At 39.9% G+C, this 16,583-nt stretch overlaps 1 long non-coding RNA gene across 1 annotated transcript in view; it reads right to left on the bottom strand.

Moving 5' to 3' along the window:
* Window positions 1-4,535: 4,535 nt before the first annotated feature.
* Window positions 4,536-16,583, bottom strand: part of LOC103891894 (uncharacterized) — a 31,473-nt gene continuing 19,425 nt past the window's right edge. Inside the window, exons 2-3 of the long non-coding RNA XR_002916710.2 lie at window positions 9,285-9,370; window positions 4,536-4,830 (exon numbers count right to left, since the gene is read on the bottom strand). This is a non-coding gene — a long non-coding RNA (uncharacterized LOC103891894). The remainder of the gene's footprint in view (window positions 4,831-9,284; window positions 9,371-16,583) is intronic.

The raw sequence follows: 16,583 nt of genomic DNA, 5'->3' as shown, positions 1-16,583 counted from the left end.
AGTAATGGTACCAAAACAGATATATAGACCAACAAAACAGAACAGAAGCCTCAGAAATAACACCACACATCTATAACCATCTGATCTTTGACAAACCTGACAAAAACAAGCAATGGGGAAAGGATTCCCTATTTAATAATAGTGTTGGGAAAACTGGCTGGCTATATGGAGAAAACTGAAACTGGACCCCTTCCTTACACTTTATACAAAAATTAACTCAAGATGGATTAAAGACTTAAATGTAAGACCTAAAACCATAAAAACCCTAGAAGAAAACCTAGGCAATACCATTCAGGACATAGGCATGGACAAAGACTTCATGACTAAAACACCAAAAGCAATTGCAGGCAACAAAAGCCAAAATTGACAAATGGGATCTAATTACACTAAAGAGTTTCTGCACGGCAAAATAAACTATCATCAGAGTAAACAGGCAACCTACAGATGGGAGAAATTTTTTGCAATCTATCCATCTGACAAAGGTCTAGTATCCAGAATCTACAAGGAACTTAAACAAAGTTACAGGAAAAAAACAACCCCATCAAAAAGTGGGCAAGGGATGTGAACAGACACTACTCAAAAGAAGACATTTATGTGGCCAACAAACATAGGGAAAAAAATCTCATCATCACTGGTCATTAGAGAAATGCAGATCAAAACCACAATGAGATACCATCTCATGCCAGTTAGACTGGCAATCATTAAAAAGTCAGGAAACAACATATGCTGGAGAGCATGTGGAGAAATAGGAATGCTTTACGCTGTTGGTGGGAGTGTAAATTAGTTCAACCATTGTGGAAGACAGTGTGGTGATTCCTCAAGGATCTAGAACCAGAAACACAATGTGACCCAGCAATCCCATTACTGGTTATATACCCAAAAGAGTATAAATCATTCTACTGTCACATGTGGTGGCTCACACCTATAATCCCAGCAATTTGGGAGGCCAAGGCAGGTGGATCACCTCAGGTCAGCAGTACAAAATCAGCCTGACCAACATGGTGAAACCCCGTCTCTACTAAAATTAGCTGGGCACGGTTGCAGGCACCTGTAATCCCAGCTACTTGGGAGGCTGAGGCAGGAGAATCACTTTAACCCACGAGGTGGAAGTTGCAGTGAGCCAAGATCACACCACTGCATTCCAGCCTGGGCAACAGAGGAAGACTCTGTCTCAAAACAAACAAACAAACAAAAATCACTCTACTGTAAAGACACAGGAACACGTATGTTTATTGCAGCACTATTTACAATAGCAAAGACTTGGAGCCAACCCAAATGTCCATCAATGATAGACTGGATAAAGAAAACATGGCACATATACACCATGGAATACTACGCAGCCATAAAAAAGAATGAGTTCATGTCTTTGCGGGGACATGGATGAAGCTAGAAACTATCATTCTTAGCAAACTAACACAGGAACAGAAAACCAAACAAAAAAAAATTCTGAGAAGAAAGCACAGGGCAAGTGCTTCATGATATTGGATTTGAGAATAATTTATTGGATATGACACCAAAAGCACAGACAACAACAACAAAATGCACATATTGGACTTCATGAAAACGTAAGAATTTTGTGCATCAAAAAACACTCTCAACAGAATAAAAAGGCAACCCAAAGAATGGAAGAAAATATTTGCAAATCATATATATGATAAGGAATTAATATAGAGCATATATAGAGGCCTCCTAAAATTTGACAACAAAAAAATTTTGATTTAAAAATGTGCAAAGAACTTAAATAGAAGTTTCTACAAAGAATGTATACAGATGATTGATAAGCACATTCAAACATGCTCAACATCACTAATCATTAGAGAAATGCAAATCAAAACCACAACGAGATACCACCTCACATCCCCTAAGATGGCTTCTATTTTTAAAAGCTGAGTATATATGAAGAAATTGGAACCTCTATGCACTCTTTGAGGGAAAATTGTAAAGCAGTTGTGGAAAGCAGTACAGTGGTTCTCCAAGAAATAAAAGCAGAATTATCATATGATCCAGCGATTCCACTTCTGGGAAAGTACGCAAAAGAATTGAAAGCAGGATCTCAAAGACACAGTTGTACACTCATGTTCATGGCAGCATTATTCCCAGGAGCTAAAATGTGGAGGCACACAAGTGTCCACTGACAGATGAACAGATAACAAAATGTGGTATATATACGCAATGGAATGTTAGCCATAAAAAGGAAGAAAATTCTGGAAAAAACTTGAGGACCTTAGGCTCAGTGAAATAAGCCAGTTACAAAAAGACAAACACTGCATGACTCCACTTACATGAGGTACTTAGAGTAATAACATTCATAGAGATGGAAAGTAGAATGACAGTTTCCAGGGCCTTTGGGGGAAGGGGCAATAGGGAATTATTGTTTAATGGGCATCGAGCTTCAGTTTTGCAAGAAGGAAAGTGTTCTGAAGATTGATGGTGGTGATGGTTGTACAACCATACGAATGTACTTAATACCACTGAACTGTACACTTAAAAATGATTAAGACATTAAATTTTATGTTATATGTATTTTTCCCCAAAAAAAGAGAAAAATTTACAATGAAAAAGATCATAAGTTAAAATTCAATTTGTAAAATACTATGTATTGAATTATCAGTTGTATTTTTAGTATATTTTAAACATATTTTTAAAATATATAAATATAGTATAGACATATGTTTAGGTGTGGAACGATAAAGAACAAAATAGTATGCATGGTCCTATCCAGGTTTTCCTTATATGTGTTTTTATAATGGACAGGAATTTATTTTGTAATAATAACACCATAAAATATTTTTCAAAAGCACATAAGAAATAATTATCACCAAGTTTCTTCAGGCAAAAAGTTTCCTTAATAAGGAAGAGAAAGTTAGAAACAGGATATCTCATCTGAAAAATGAAGTGTGACTGTTAGGAAGAAACAATAACACAAGTTACCATGGAATAAAAGTGTCTTTTAAAAATTTTTGTTTGTATTAAAAAGGAACCAGCTATTTATCATTGCACAGTTAATAATTTAGTGAAGAAATTATAGCAATTCCAGGTTTAGTTTTATTAGGCTGAAAGAAATCATTTTTAATAACACATCACCGTTGTAGAACTTCTTTTCTTCAACTTCCTGTCTTCTGGAATGTTCTTGACAATAATTAAACTATGTTTAACCACACATGGCAATGCACTTCATGTAACTATAGATGAACAAACTAAGCCATTGCTAGGGCTTGAATATTTGTCTCTTCCCAAACTCATGTTGAAACTTAAATGTCATTCTAACAGTATTAAGAGGTGGAAGCTTTAAGAAGTGACAAAGCTGTGGGGGCTCTGTCCTCATGAGTGGATTAATGCCATTATTGCAGGAGGGAGTTTGTTATCATGGGAATTATAAAAAAACAAGTTTGGCTCGCTCTCTCACTCTCTCTCGCTCGCTCTCTCTCTCTCCCTCCCTCTTGCTTTCCACCATAGAATGATACAGCAAGAAAGCCGTCACCGGATGCCAGTCACTTGATTTTGAACTTTCCATCCTCCAGACTCTGCAGATGTCAATTTTTGTTCTTTATATATTACCCACTCTGTGGTATCTTGTTATAGCAGCACAAAACAGACTAAGACAGCCACTGAAAAGGCCAACTCATTTTCTCCTGGTGTTTAGATAGGAGGGCATAGACTACTAGATGCCTACTCAAACATTCATTCTCTGCTTCTGTTTTTTTTTTTTTTTTTGGAGAGCCCCAATTTTTTGCTAAGAATGTTGCCATTGTAAATCAAAGACCATTTCTCAAACTTTCTTAACAGCAAGTATACAGAAATGTGATGTGGGATATCTAGGAAAGCTTAAAGGGACTCTGTTGGTCTTATGCTTTTCTGCTTTTCTTACATTTTGCAGCCTGAAAAGCTAGCAGGAGAGGAACTCAAACAAGATTGAATTTTATTTCTCTTTTATCTAACAGTCCAGCAGTGCACAGACCTGGGCAGGTGCGGGAGCTCTCCTCAATATGAGGCTCCAAGCTTGCTCTGCTTGTCTCTGATTTCCAGCCAGCAGTCAGAAATATAGAGAGAAATGAAATTCTATTTTCTAAGCCACTGCATATCTATATCCCCTTGTCAAGAAGCTTAGCTCATTCTCTACTGATATTAGTCCTCAACGGACTGCATGGAGCAGGGCCGCTGCTGGTATGAAACTCCGGCACAGAGCTCTTCTGTAAAAATGAAATGAACTATCTTTTCTTTAAATCATTGTGTTCTGGAGTCTGTAGCCTATTCTAAATAATGCATATAGCAAATAGATCAGGCACACCTATCTTGCACCAGCAGGAAGAAGGCTATGAAATCTGAACAGCCTTCTACAAGCACCGATTTCTAACACTTGCAAAAAGTAAAGAATAATGAATAAAGGACAATAGACAAAGAATTGCTCACAGAAAATGGAACAAGTTCTAACCAAGAATGTATTCCATTGCCAGGACAAGGAGTCTGTTTTTCTGCCCATTAGAATTCTGCCATTGTTATAAACCACTGGGTCCTGCTCATTTCCCATTTCCCAATTTTCCATTTGTGAAAGAGAGATTTTATTGCAGATATACCATTCTACAACATCATTACGTACTGGATGCAGGTGTGGGAGGCAAGAGCCACCCTGTCACTTGACAGAGAGGACAGCACATCACCCAGAGATCCTGGACTTGGAGATGGATGCAACACCCAGACAGGACTTTGGGTTGTTGGTATGTGGTGATTACGCTCTACTGCTGAGAAAAAACAGTGAGCCTGACTACATGGAGGGCCAAAGGAGTGGGCTGTGATGGATCCCTATTTTCTCCAGTATCCATTCTCGTCTTCCTTTCAAAAATAGAAACACCAAGTTTTAGCTAAATACATGGCCAAGAGCTACAGACCAGAATTCCCCAGCCTCACTGGTCTCTTCCTCCAACCAAGTCCAGGCCAACAGAAAGTAAGCAGACATGAGGTGTGCAACTCCTGTGTCGCCTCTGTAAAAATGAAGCATCTGCTGGACGCTGTGGCTCACGCCTGTAATCCCAGCACTTTGGGAGGCCAAGGCAGGCAGATCACCTGAGGTCAGGAGTTTGAGACCAGACTGACCAACATGGCAAAACCCCGTCTCTACTAAACAGACAAAAATTAGCCAGGCATGGTGGCAGGCACCTGTAATCCCAGCTACTTGGGAGGCTCAGGCAGGAGGATGGCTTGAATCTGGGAGGCAGAGGTTGCAGTGAGCTGAGATCACGCTGTTGCACTACAGCCCACCAGCCTAGGCAACAAGAATGAAACTTCGTCTCAAAAAAAAAAAAAAAAAAAAGCATTGTCCCCAGGACATTCTCATTCCTCCTTCCCAGCCCCTGGAAAATGGCAGCTGCCGGACAACTAGGAAAGCCCTAAATAAGTTGAAATTTTAATTTACAGCCAATAGTTCAGGTACACAGGCTGGTACCAAACTGTAAAGGAATGAGAAACAATAAGGATAATGTACTAACTCTGTAATCTGTCTCTGTCCATTCCATTTTAAAATTCTGAGATATCTTCTTTTTGTTATGAACATAGCCTTTCTTTTGTAAAATTATGGTAATAACAGGCCATAGATGATTTTTGATGTTCTTGCTTTACAAAATAAGTGTCAGCATCCCAGTTTTTAAAAAATGATATTAATCCATGAAATCCAAAAATCTGGGAACCATCACAATAGGATACAGTGACAAGGAAGACTTTAGGTACAGAACTTACAAGATCAAATGTATCCTCTAGGAAGTCAACTAAAACGCTTTCATGTGATTTTCTTCATTATTATTTACAAGTCTGTTTACAACATAGTTTTAGAAGATGTAATTAATATTCAGATATTTCATCAACAATGAAGTCCTTATAAATAAATCCAGAGAATTACAATTTGTTCTGAGAACCACACAGAGAATGTGATTTCACTATTATTCTTAGTCATTCAACAAGCATTCATTGAGCCAGGAACTTGGGGAATGAAGAGGGATACAAAGATAAAAAAACACACAGATCCTGCCTTCAAGAATATCAAAGTCTGATGAATAACATGGCTATGTAAAAAATAACTATAACACATTTTGGCTGGGCGCAGTGGCTCACACCTATAATCGCCGCACTTTGGGAGGCCAAGTGGGTTTGAATCATTTGCGGTCAGGAGTTCGAGACCAGCCTGGCCAACATGGCAAAACCCCAACTCTACTAAAAATACAAAAATTAGCCAAGCGTGGTGGGGCACACCTGTAATCACAGATACTTGGGAGGCTGAGGCAGGAGAATTGCTTGAACCCAGGAGGCAGAAGTTGCAGTGAGCAGAGATTGCACCACCGCTGCACTCCAGCCTCGGTGACAGAGCAAGACTCCGTCTCAAAAAAAAAAAAAAAAAACTATAATACATTTTCAGAGTTATAATAGATGATATACAATGTGAGAGGGAGAAAGTCCTAACACTGGGATTCTATAAGTTGTTTTTTTGTTTGTTTGTTTTTTGAGATGGGGTTTCGCTCTTGTTGCCCAGGCTGGAGTGCAATGGCGCGATCTCGGCTCACTGCAACCTCTGCCTCCCGGGTTCAAGCTATTCTCCTGCTTCAGCCTCCTGAGTAGCTGGGATTACAGGCACGTGCCACCACACCCGGCTAATTTTGTATTTTTAGGAGAGGCGGGGTTTCTCCGTATTAGTCAGGCTGGTCTCAAACTCCCAAGCTCAGGTGATACGCCCACCTCAGCCTCCCAAAGTGCTGGGATTACAGGCGTGAGCCACCGCGCCCGGCGTGGGATTCTGTAAGTTGTTTTCATGAGTTTCCAAGCTACATTCTATCAATTCTAGCATACTGCACACAGGTCCAAAACTCCAGTTTGATATAAAGTGTTTGGGATAAGCAGAATCTTTCTAACAGGCTTGAGGACCTCCCGCCCACCACCACAGCCTGGAAAAACTTTATTTTCTTGTGAGATAGCCTAAGACTCTTCTTGCCTAATCTTTCTTCCTTCAGATTCCAGACCTGCATCAGAGTCTGAAAGCTCTCCCTACCTAGTCCACTCCTTCACCCGTTAGCCTTCGCAGGTGTTTCCCCAAAAACCTCTTTTATGTCGAATCCGATCCTCTTGGTATCAGCTTTTAGAGAACTTGAATTAACAGAAGGAGTGTCCAGTTATCTAACATTGCATAAAAAGAACCCTAAACCGTAGCTCAAAACAACAATCATTTTATTATATCTCATGATTTTGTAGGCCAGGAGTTCAGGCAAGGCTGCTCTAGGTGATCCTTTTGTTCTGTGGGGCCGATGGGCTGGTTGGGAGGGGCTGTGATGGCTTCAATCACACGTCTGCTGCGTTACTGGAGATAATTGGAAATCTGGGCTCAGCTGGGACTATCAACCATATTGCCTGCTCATGGCATCTTCACCATGGAGTCTGTATGACTTTTAAGATCTAGCCATAGAAGTCATATAGCCTCACTTCTGCCATACTCTACTGATAAAAGTAATCAGAAACACAACCAAAGTTAAAATTAGGCAATATACACCTCCTCCTTGAAGCCGGGGATGCCAAATAATTTGCTGTTACGTTTCTAAGTCGCCACATGAGGGCACCCTTTCTCTTGTGAAACCACTAAGTTTCATCAACTTCAGGAGACTATCATTCAAACCAGAAGAGATGTTTTTTACACTTTACACTCCAGATGATGTGAATCTAAAGACCATGACCCTGGTGACCACATTAGTTTCTTTAACGGTAAAGTCTGTATTTCCTACAAGTATAGAAGGCTGTCATGAAACGGGAACCCTGGCCACTGACTCTGATCATTCTTGGTGTGCGAAACTGTTACTCCTTTAGTTACTAGCAAGCATACAGAGGAGAGTAAATTGCACCTGAGCCTAACCTCCGACTAAGGGGCTGCTGTGACCTACTGTTGCCTTTTGGAACTTTAATTGGGGAGGTAAAAAACATGAAGTTATGATTACCAAAGGATAATGAGTTAAACTTCAAAGGAATAACTCAGTCTTATATCCCTGTCGTCTTTTGCTGAGGCATCTTCATAAAGACTAAGCACGTTAGGACCATGCAGCAGTGACTTTCCTTGGTTACAAAGCAAGAGTGGATTTGCCATCCTAGTCGTTGATAATGGTGAACGTCAAGTTTGTTTTGTGTGCATGCGTATGTGCTAAACATTCACTTGAAAGATACCTTGGGAACTACTTTGGCATAATACAAATGCATTTGACAGGCTTTTTTGTCTTGCCTCTCAAATTAGCAAATTTCCCTAGCCCTGAATAAAACCAAGCAACCACAGTATATAGAAAAATTTAGGAACACTCAATAATGGATTGAAATTCTATTCAAACTTAACACCTAATTGTACTTTTTTAGTTATCAGTAACTAGACCATGTCATTCAGGGATCAATCTACCTCAAAGTAAATAGATTAAAATATCTTAATCTAAGAAATCATTCAGTTATAAAAAATATGATTAACCTAGCACTTTTTTTTCAAGTTTTTCCTCCTCTACCATAATTTTGATATGAAAAGTGGAGTTCTTGGCAGAAAAAGCAGAGTCTATGTCTGAATCGTTCAGAGAAACAATGGTTAGCACAGTTTAGCACGTAAAAGTTGTCCAACAAATATTTGTTGAAGCCAGGCGCTGTGGCTCATGCCTGTAATTCCAGCACTTTGGTCAAGGTGGGTGGATCACTTAAGACTGGGAGTTCGAGACCAACCTGGCCAACATAGTGAAACCCCGTCTCTACTAAAAATGCAAAAAAAATTAGCTGGGTGTGGTGATGCACACCTGTGGTCCCAAGTACTTGGGAGGCTGAGGCAGGAGAATTGCTTGAACCCGGGAGGCAGAGGTTGCAGTGAGCTGAGATCATGACACTGCACTCCAGCATGGGTGACAGAGTGAGACTCTGCCTCAAAAAATAAATAAATGAAATAAAATATTTGTTGAATGATTGGTTGAATGAATGAATGGATGAGTGGTATTTATTTGTGTTAACTTACTCAGTTAGGATTTTCATTTACACATCTTCCAGAAGGTAGTGGTATAAATTAAAAATAATAGGTAAGACAGAGGCTAATTTAAATTTGAAATAGCTATATGGTGTCTATTCAGCTTGTTAACGATTAATACTTAGATGTTAATTATAATTTACTTAGGACAGATTTCCTTTGAACTTCATTTCTTATGTGTCCATATCAGACAATTAGGTCTTTTTAGCTAAACCCCGATATTCTGGTTATCTTAATAACCATTACATCACCAACAATGATTAAAAGGTATTACCTTAATTACTTTCAGGCAAGGAATTTATCCACTTTGTTCAGCAGCAAGAAGGGCATGTGACACAGAAGTAAGCACCCATTAAATACCTGTTGAATAAGGCAATTAATTATTAAACTCCATTTCTCAATGTGAGTACATAACAAAGAATGTGCAGCCATCCCCAATCCACCCTACATACCTACATTCTGATCATTACAGCAACCCTGAAAAGTAGGTATTATTTTATTCATTTCATAAATCAGGAAATTCTCACAGCTGGGATGTGATAGCGCTTGCATTTGAAGCTATATTTGTATGTTCCCAAAGTCTTTTTAATTGCCTCTCCAGGCGCAGTGGCTCATGCCTGTAATCCCAACACTTTGGGAAGCCGAGGTGGGTGGATCACCTGAGGTCAGGAGTTCGAGACCAGCCTGACCAACATGGTGAAACCCCATCTTTATTAAAAAAGAAAAAAAATACTAAAAAAGATTAGCCTAAAAAATTACGTGGTGGCATGTGCCTCTAATCCCAGCTACTCGGGAGGCTGAGGCAGGAGACTCGCTTGAACCCAGGAGGTGGAGGTTGCAGTGAGCCAAGATCATGCCACTGCACCCCAGCCTGGGCAGCAGAGCCAGATTCTGTTCCGAAAAAATAAAATAATAATAATAATTGCCTCTCCAATAAGATAATCTTAAGGACATATACATATAGAAAACAAAAACAAACAACAATTACTGGATATCTGACTTTGTGTCTGGACTTAGTCATTTGCCTCATGATTGTCCCTGATAGCCATGTTCAGGGACAATCTATTTTCATATAGAATCATTCATCAGGGCCCCGTACTGCCTTTTGGCTCCAAATTCTGCCTCTTGGGGTTTTCCTATTAATTGTTGTCAACACAAAGACCAGACCACCATTCCCTATTCAGCCTGGGTTTCTTGTCTTTTCACAAACCAATCATTCAGCCACCAACAAATAACCAGTCCTTGGTTCTTTTTTTTTTTTTTTTTTTTAGGAGAGACGAAACCACACTCGGCTAGTCCTTGGTTCTTTGAAGAAAGACTATGCTTACCTGAAATAACAACACAGAATTGAGCTCTAGGTGAATTTGTCCTTATAACCCAATCACTTTCTCTGATGTGTCCTCAGAGAATGCAAAATATTTTAATACTAGCCTGATGATCATAATTCTTCTCTACTCCAAAATCCTAAAGATATTCTATGTTTTATTTTTAGTTGTTGAGACAGGGTCTTGCTCTGTCACCCAGTCTGAGTGCAGTGCAGGCTCACTGTTTCCTCAACTTCCCAGGCTCAAGTGATCTTCCCACCTCAGCCTCCTGAGTAGTTGGGACCACAGCCACATGCCACAACACCCAACGAATTTTTGTATTTTCTGTAGAAACAGGGTCTTATTATGTTGCCCAGGTTGGTCTTGAACTCCTGGGCTCAAGCAATCCTCTCACCTAGCCTCCCAAAGTGCTAGGATTATAGGCATGGGCCACCATGCCCGACCTACATATTTTTTTCTAGCAGTTACAATCTTTAATATTTAAGTCCTTACTTATTTTTATATTTCTCCCTTAGGTAGGAATCTAATTTTTATTTTTCCATAAAAACTAATTTTTTCTCCAAAATAGACCAAATTCTCATGTGCCTGTTTCTGGGTTCTATTCTGTTCCCTGGTCTGTTCGTATGTTCCTGTACCAGTACCACATTGGTTTACCTACTACGGCTGAGTAATATGTTTGAATATGTGGTGGAAAGGGGCTGTCCCCTCTTTTTCTTTTTTTTTTTTTTTTTTCTGATTGTCTTAGGCAGGGGTTAGGGAATTAGGGTTCATGGGCCCAACCCTATTCACTAACTATTTTAGTAAGTTTTATTAAAACACAACTACTCTCATTTGCTTCTTTTGAACACTGCAACAGCCAAATTGGGTAGTTGCATCCAGCCACCAAAGATTCAAATGTTTAATATCCGGTCTTTTGTAGAAAAAGTTGACCAATCCCTGGTCTTAATTTACTCATGGACATGTATACTTTTACATGAATTTCAGAATCATTTTGTAGATATTCCCAGTTCCAAGTTATTGATTGTAAGGAACAGAAACTGATTCCAAATTAATACAGAAATGAATTTTATTGGGAAAGATATCAGAGAGCTCACAAAATCAGAAAGAAGGTTAGAGAAACAGGCTCAGAAAATGGGCAGGAACCACAGGAGGCCTGGCAACAGAAGCCTACACTGCTGCAGAGAGCCTGGTTAGGACACCACCAGGACGCTGCCACAGAGAAAGTTCTTGCAAACTGTCCCTGCATCACCCTACCACTCACACAAGCTTCAGAGTTCCAGAAAGGAGAATGTTATGTCCAAGTTAGGATTACATACTCATATCCTAGTATCCAGAGAGAAAGAAGGTTCTGATTCTTCTCCCACTTCCACAGAGAGAGGCAGGGCTCCGCCCTCTATCAAGACTTACTCAATGGAGGGTTCATTCAAAATATGAGAAGGCACATTCTCCCTAAAGGTGGCTATAATTTTGCTTGGAAGTGCCCTAAATTGAGGGAAAATGGTTATCCTTAAATATTGCTGCCTCATTCATGAAGATGATTTTTCTGATTATTAATTCAGGTTTCTTTTTGCCCTTTGGTAGAGTTTCAAAGTGTTCTTCTGTGGTAGTCTTGTGAGTTTTTGTCATTAAGTCCTTGATATTTTACAGGTATTTGTGGTTTTAGACAGTATCTTCTTTTCTATTATATTTTTAATTTTATTATTTCTAGTACTGAAAAATATTACTGACTTTTGTATATTGATATTGCAATCCACAAGCTTCTTATTACTTCTAAGAGTTTGTTGATTTACTTTACTTTTCTATGTAAATGGTCATAGCAGTCATAACACTTGCAAATGACAATTTTATTTCCTCCAATCCAATAGTTATATTTCTTAGTGTTCTATGCTATGTTATTACATTGGCTTGAACCTCCAGTGTGAGGCAGAACATTATGATAGCCAGTATTCTTGAATCATCCCTAATTTTAAAGCAAACATTTTTCAAGATTTTCCAGGTAAACAGTAAATACCTTTTTATCACATTAAGGAAATTTCTTTCTGTTCCTAGTTTTCTGCTAATTTAAACTGTAAATAAATATAGCACCTTATGGAATGCTTTTTATGCTCTGTTGAAATGTTCTAAGTATTTCTTTCTTTAGTTTCTTAGTATGGGAAATCACATTAATAAATTTTTCAAATGTAGAATTATCTCCTTGCAGTCCTAAGAATTAACTATAACTGGTCATGGTATGCTATATTTTTAAATCATGATATATTATTTTAGTAATTACCAAATTCAGTTACCTAATGCATATTAGTATTCTTGCGTTTATGTTCAGAAGTGAGAACTATCTGTAATCTACTTTATTGCACTACTCTTATCAAGTTTTGATATTAGGGTTATATTGGCTTCATAAAAGGAATTTGAAGACTTTTTTTTTTTTTTTTTTTTGGCAGAGTCTCGCTCTGTTGCCCAGGCTGGAGTGCAGTGGCATGATCTCAGTTCATTGCAACCTCCACCTCCTGGGTTCAAGCAATCCTCCTGCCTCAGCCTCCTGAGTAGCAGGGACTACCAGCATGCACAACAACGCCCAGCTAATTTTTGTATTTTTAGTAGAGACAGGGTTTTGCCATGTCGGCCATCCTGGGGAATTTTTAAAAGTTGAAATGATTACAAAGATTACAATTTGTTCTTTAAAAAGTTAATACAAATAAAGAAATAGCCAAGTTGACTGACCATACAGGAAAATTCTGGTTTTACTTATAGTCCTGAGATAATTATTAATAGCTGCCCCTTTCATTCTCAAAATATCACTATTGGGCAATAAATTATCCACTAGGGTAAACCTACAATAACTGATATGGATTTGATGTCACATACTAGCTGTATTACTGTGATAAATTCCCCTGACCTCTCTGAGTTTCAGGTTTCCCGTCAGCAGAATGGAAACTGCGACATTTACCTTCCTGGGTAGTTTGAAGAACAAATGAAATAAAGCAACTAAACTGACTAATTATTTTTTAAAGTTAGTTAATTTCAGCCGTGGGCATCCTCAACAATTCACAGATTAAGGCAAAAATTCAGCACCCAGATTCAACCCCCAACAGAATTCCAAAGCCTTCTTGACCAGAAGCAGGAAAGTTCATACGAGGTTAGACCACCAATGCCCAGCACCCACCCCTGCCACCTGCAACCCTATCTACTAGGTAACTGGAGATATTCAGGTTTGATCTATGGACCCTGAATGCAGGCTCATTGCAATGCTCCATTCTGAAAATCAGGGAAGTCCAAGTTTAAAGACATCACCTTCAGCCACTCCTCGGACCCATCATATGTCCTGCCAATTGCCTCATTCATCAAGTCCTTCTCCTGGTTATTTCCTTGCACTTGTTTGTCCTCCTCTCCACAAATATGTGGCAGGGTATAAATGCTCACTATTTCAGTATAAAATCTTAACTGTTTTTGTTTTTCTTCCCTTTTTTGATGGACTAGAAAGTGAAATGCAAATATTTTCCCTCACTTTGGATTAGTAATCCCTCCCTTTCCTGGAGGAAAGAGGAACATGTTTTTCAAGTTATGAATCTGACGAACTGTAAAAGCATATGGTGAAAGAACAAGAGGGAGAAATACCCATGCAAACTAGAGATTACTTTAGAGGTCCTGAAGAGAAGAGATCTGTAGGTCTAGAAGTAAGAAGGACCCATTCTCTGCTTAGGTCGTTACTACGGGAAGCAAGACTCCAGGCAAGAGGTACTCAGTTCATCTAGGAAAACAAAGCCCTAGGCAATGGGTTGCAGAGCTTTGCCAAATAGTCCAGTGTTCTAAATATGTCATGGAAACTGCCAGGTGCTGCCAGACCTGCCAGGATTGTGCAGACACAGACAATGGGCACGTCAGCATTGACTGATGTGGGAGATGACCAATGACTAAGGAAGGCCTCCGGAGCCTTGGCAGAGTAAGGGAGTGTGACTGAGGTGGGACCCAAACCTACTGGAGTGATTTACGTTCACCTTCCTACCAGCCTAATGCATGGCAGCTTGGAGTCAAAATTAGGTGGATTCATAGGTCATAAATGTTATGCTTCTCTCACACTTGAGCTTTCAGACTTAGAGTCAAACATTATAACACAGGAGATTCCTAATTCAGGGTGTAGATCTAGTAGTTGAGAGACTACCCCAGAGGAAAGATTTCTCTGCTGACCATTCCTTGGTTACTCTTTCAGATTTATTTTGGCCGCACTCCAACCATGCTTCAGCCTCTCATACCACACTGCTCACCAGCCTCAGCCTTGATTGTCAGCCCCAGAAGGTGGGCCAGGTTTTCAGGGTTGGGCTTCAGTATCTCCTCTCTTGCCCTGTCTTGATCCGGTTCATCTCAAGAACAAGACACTCGTAGGATGCAAGGAGTTTCACCTCTTCAGTTTCACCTTTCAAATGCTCTGGGGTGGCTGTGTGTCCCCTTGTGACTCTCAAATCTGTATCTTCAGCCCTGCCCTCACTACAGAATAGCAACTCGTATGTATGAGAATCTACTGGACATCCCCTTGAGTCTCCTACATAAAAATCAAGAACCAGATACTAAAAACAGAACCTATTAGCTCATGCTACCCTGCCCTTTGATGTCACCATCTCAGTGATTAGAACCACGACCCAGTTGCTTTAATCAAAAACCTAAAGTCACTAATTCCTTTAAAATGTTCTTAATTCACTATCTTCTCCAGTCCCATTGCTGCTGAGTTAGGTCAGGGCCTCATCATCTCCTGTTTGAATTACTACGACAGCCTCCAGTTTGTCCAGTTTCTACATACGCTCCACAAAGCCAAACTGATCATTCTGAAACACAAAGTGATGGTCAGTCCCCTTTTCACACTCTTCAGAGATGCCCTACTACTCTTGTTGCATGTCATACAAATTATGACCCCTGGCCAAATCCAGCCTGCAGCCTAATATTGTACGGCCCTCAAGCTAAGAATGAATTTTGTATTTTTTAATGCCTGCAACCAAAACAAAACAGGAACATCCAATGGTGGCCATATCTGGCCTTCAAAGGCTAAATTATTTACTAGCTAGTCCTTCGCAGAAAAAGTTTGCTACCCCACTAAAATTTAGATAGCCCCACTCTGGCCCTCCTATAACCACTTCCCCCCCTACTCAGGACAGGAGTCTCTATGGGTCCAAAGGGGTGTTCTTCCCAGAGCCTGTGTCCTCCCTACTTATAGACAACACTCCTGGAACACCCAGCCCAAAGGATCTGAGTCTGCTTCCAGACCCATGAAGCCACCAGGCTGCCAAGGCTCATTCTTAAGCCTTAGAGGAGGCCAAAAGGCAGATGTTTTCATGAGGATAGGACATAGCTTAGACATGCAAGCTGGGCTATTCACAGATGTGTGTGAGGATCTTTAAGTTGGAGGAGAGGAAACAGGAAGACAGCCAAAAACCTGTACTTCTGCTCTTGCCCTGAACCTCACAAGTGTTAAGACAAGCCTGCTTAGGATGCAATACTTTAAAATTCCCTTGCATGGTAGCTAAGGCTCTTCATGATATAGTACTTGTGGACACTGCACTCAAGACAATGTGAACCAGGCTGACTCTTCATACACCATGCTGTTTTATCAGCTCCCATGTACTGGCCTTCCTTTCATTGCCCGTTCTCCTAATGGAATCTTATCATCTTCAAGACTCGACTCAAGGGTCAACCTCTCCATGAAGCCTTTCCTACTCTCTTGTAACTGAAACGCAGGTTCAGTTGCTTACTGCTTGCAGAGTCCAATGAACAAGAGCAAGGTCTGGTATAAAAAAAGTAACTTTTATTCCAAAGCTAGTTTAGGGGAAGAAGTATAGGCTTCCTGTCTTAATGGTATTGCTTTGCTTTTGGAGCAAAAAGTGGGCACTTTAAAAGCCAGGGGAGGAAGCAAGCAGGCAGGGAGGGTCCGTGTGATAGCTTGGTACCTTATCTATCAGGCAGTTGAGTTGGCATCTTCATAGGCAGAAATAGATTGTAAAGGTGGCTGAAAACTCTCCAGGTGGGAGAGCGTTTCCTGGCAGGACTTTGGGTTATAATTCAACTTTTATCTCTCAAGGCAGCCTCCTGGTGGGTGAGAGGCTATAATTGCATTTCTAAAGAGCTAAATAGGAAGCAGGGGAAAGGAAGAAAGAGAAAATAAGAGAGAGAGAAAATAATTAAACTATCTCTTAGAAAAATGGGAGTTCTGGTTTACATTCCTCTCATAATCTCCCATCTTTTCTCCTCATTTAGTCTTAGTAGCC

The sequence above is a fragment of the Pongo abelii genome, chromosome 9 (genome assembly GCF_028885655.2).
Source record: "Pongo abelii isolate AG06213 chromosome 9, NHGRI_mPonAbe1-v2.0_pri, whole genome shotgun sequence".
Classification (NCBI taxonomy): domain Eukaryota; kingdom Metazoa; phylum Chordata; class Mammalia; order Primates; family Hominidae; genus Pongo; species Pongo abelii.
Note: the sequence above shows the minus strand (reverse complement) of the source record. Positions and strands in the feature narration are given on the sequence as shown.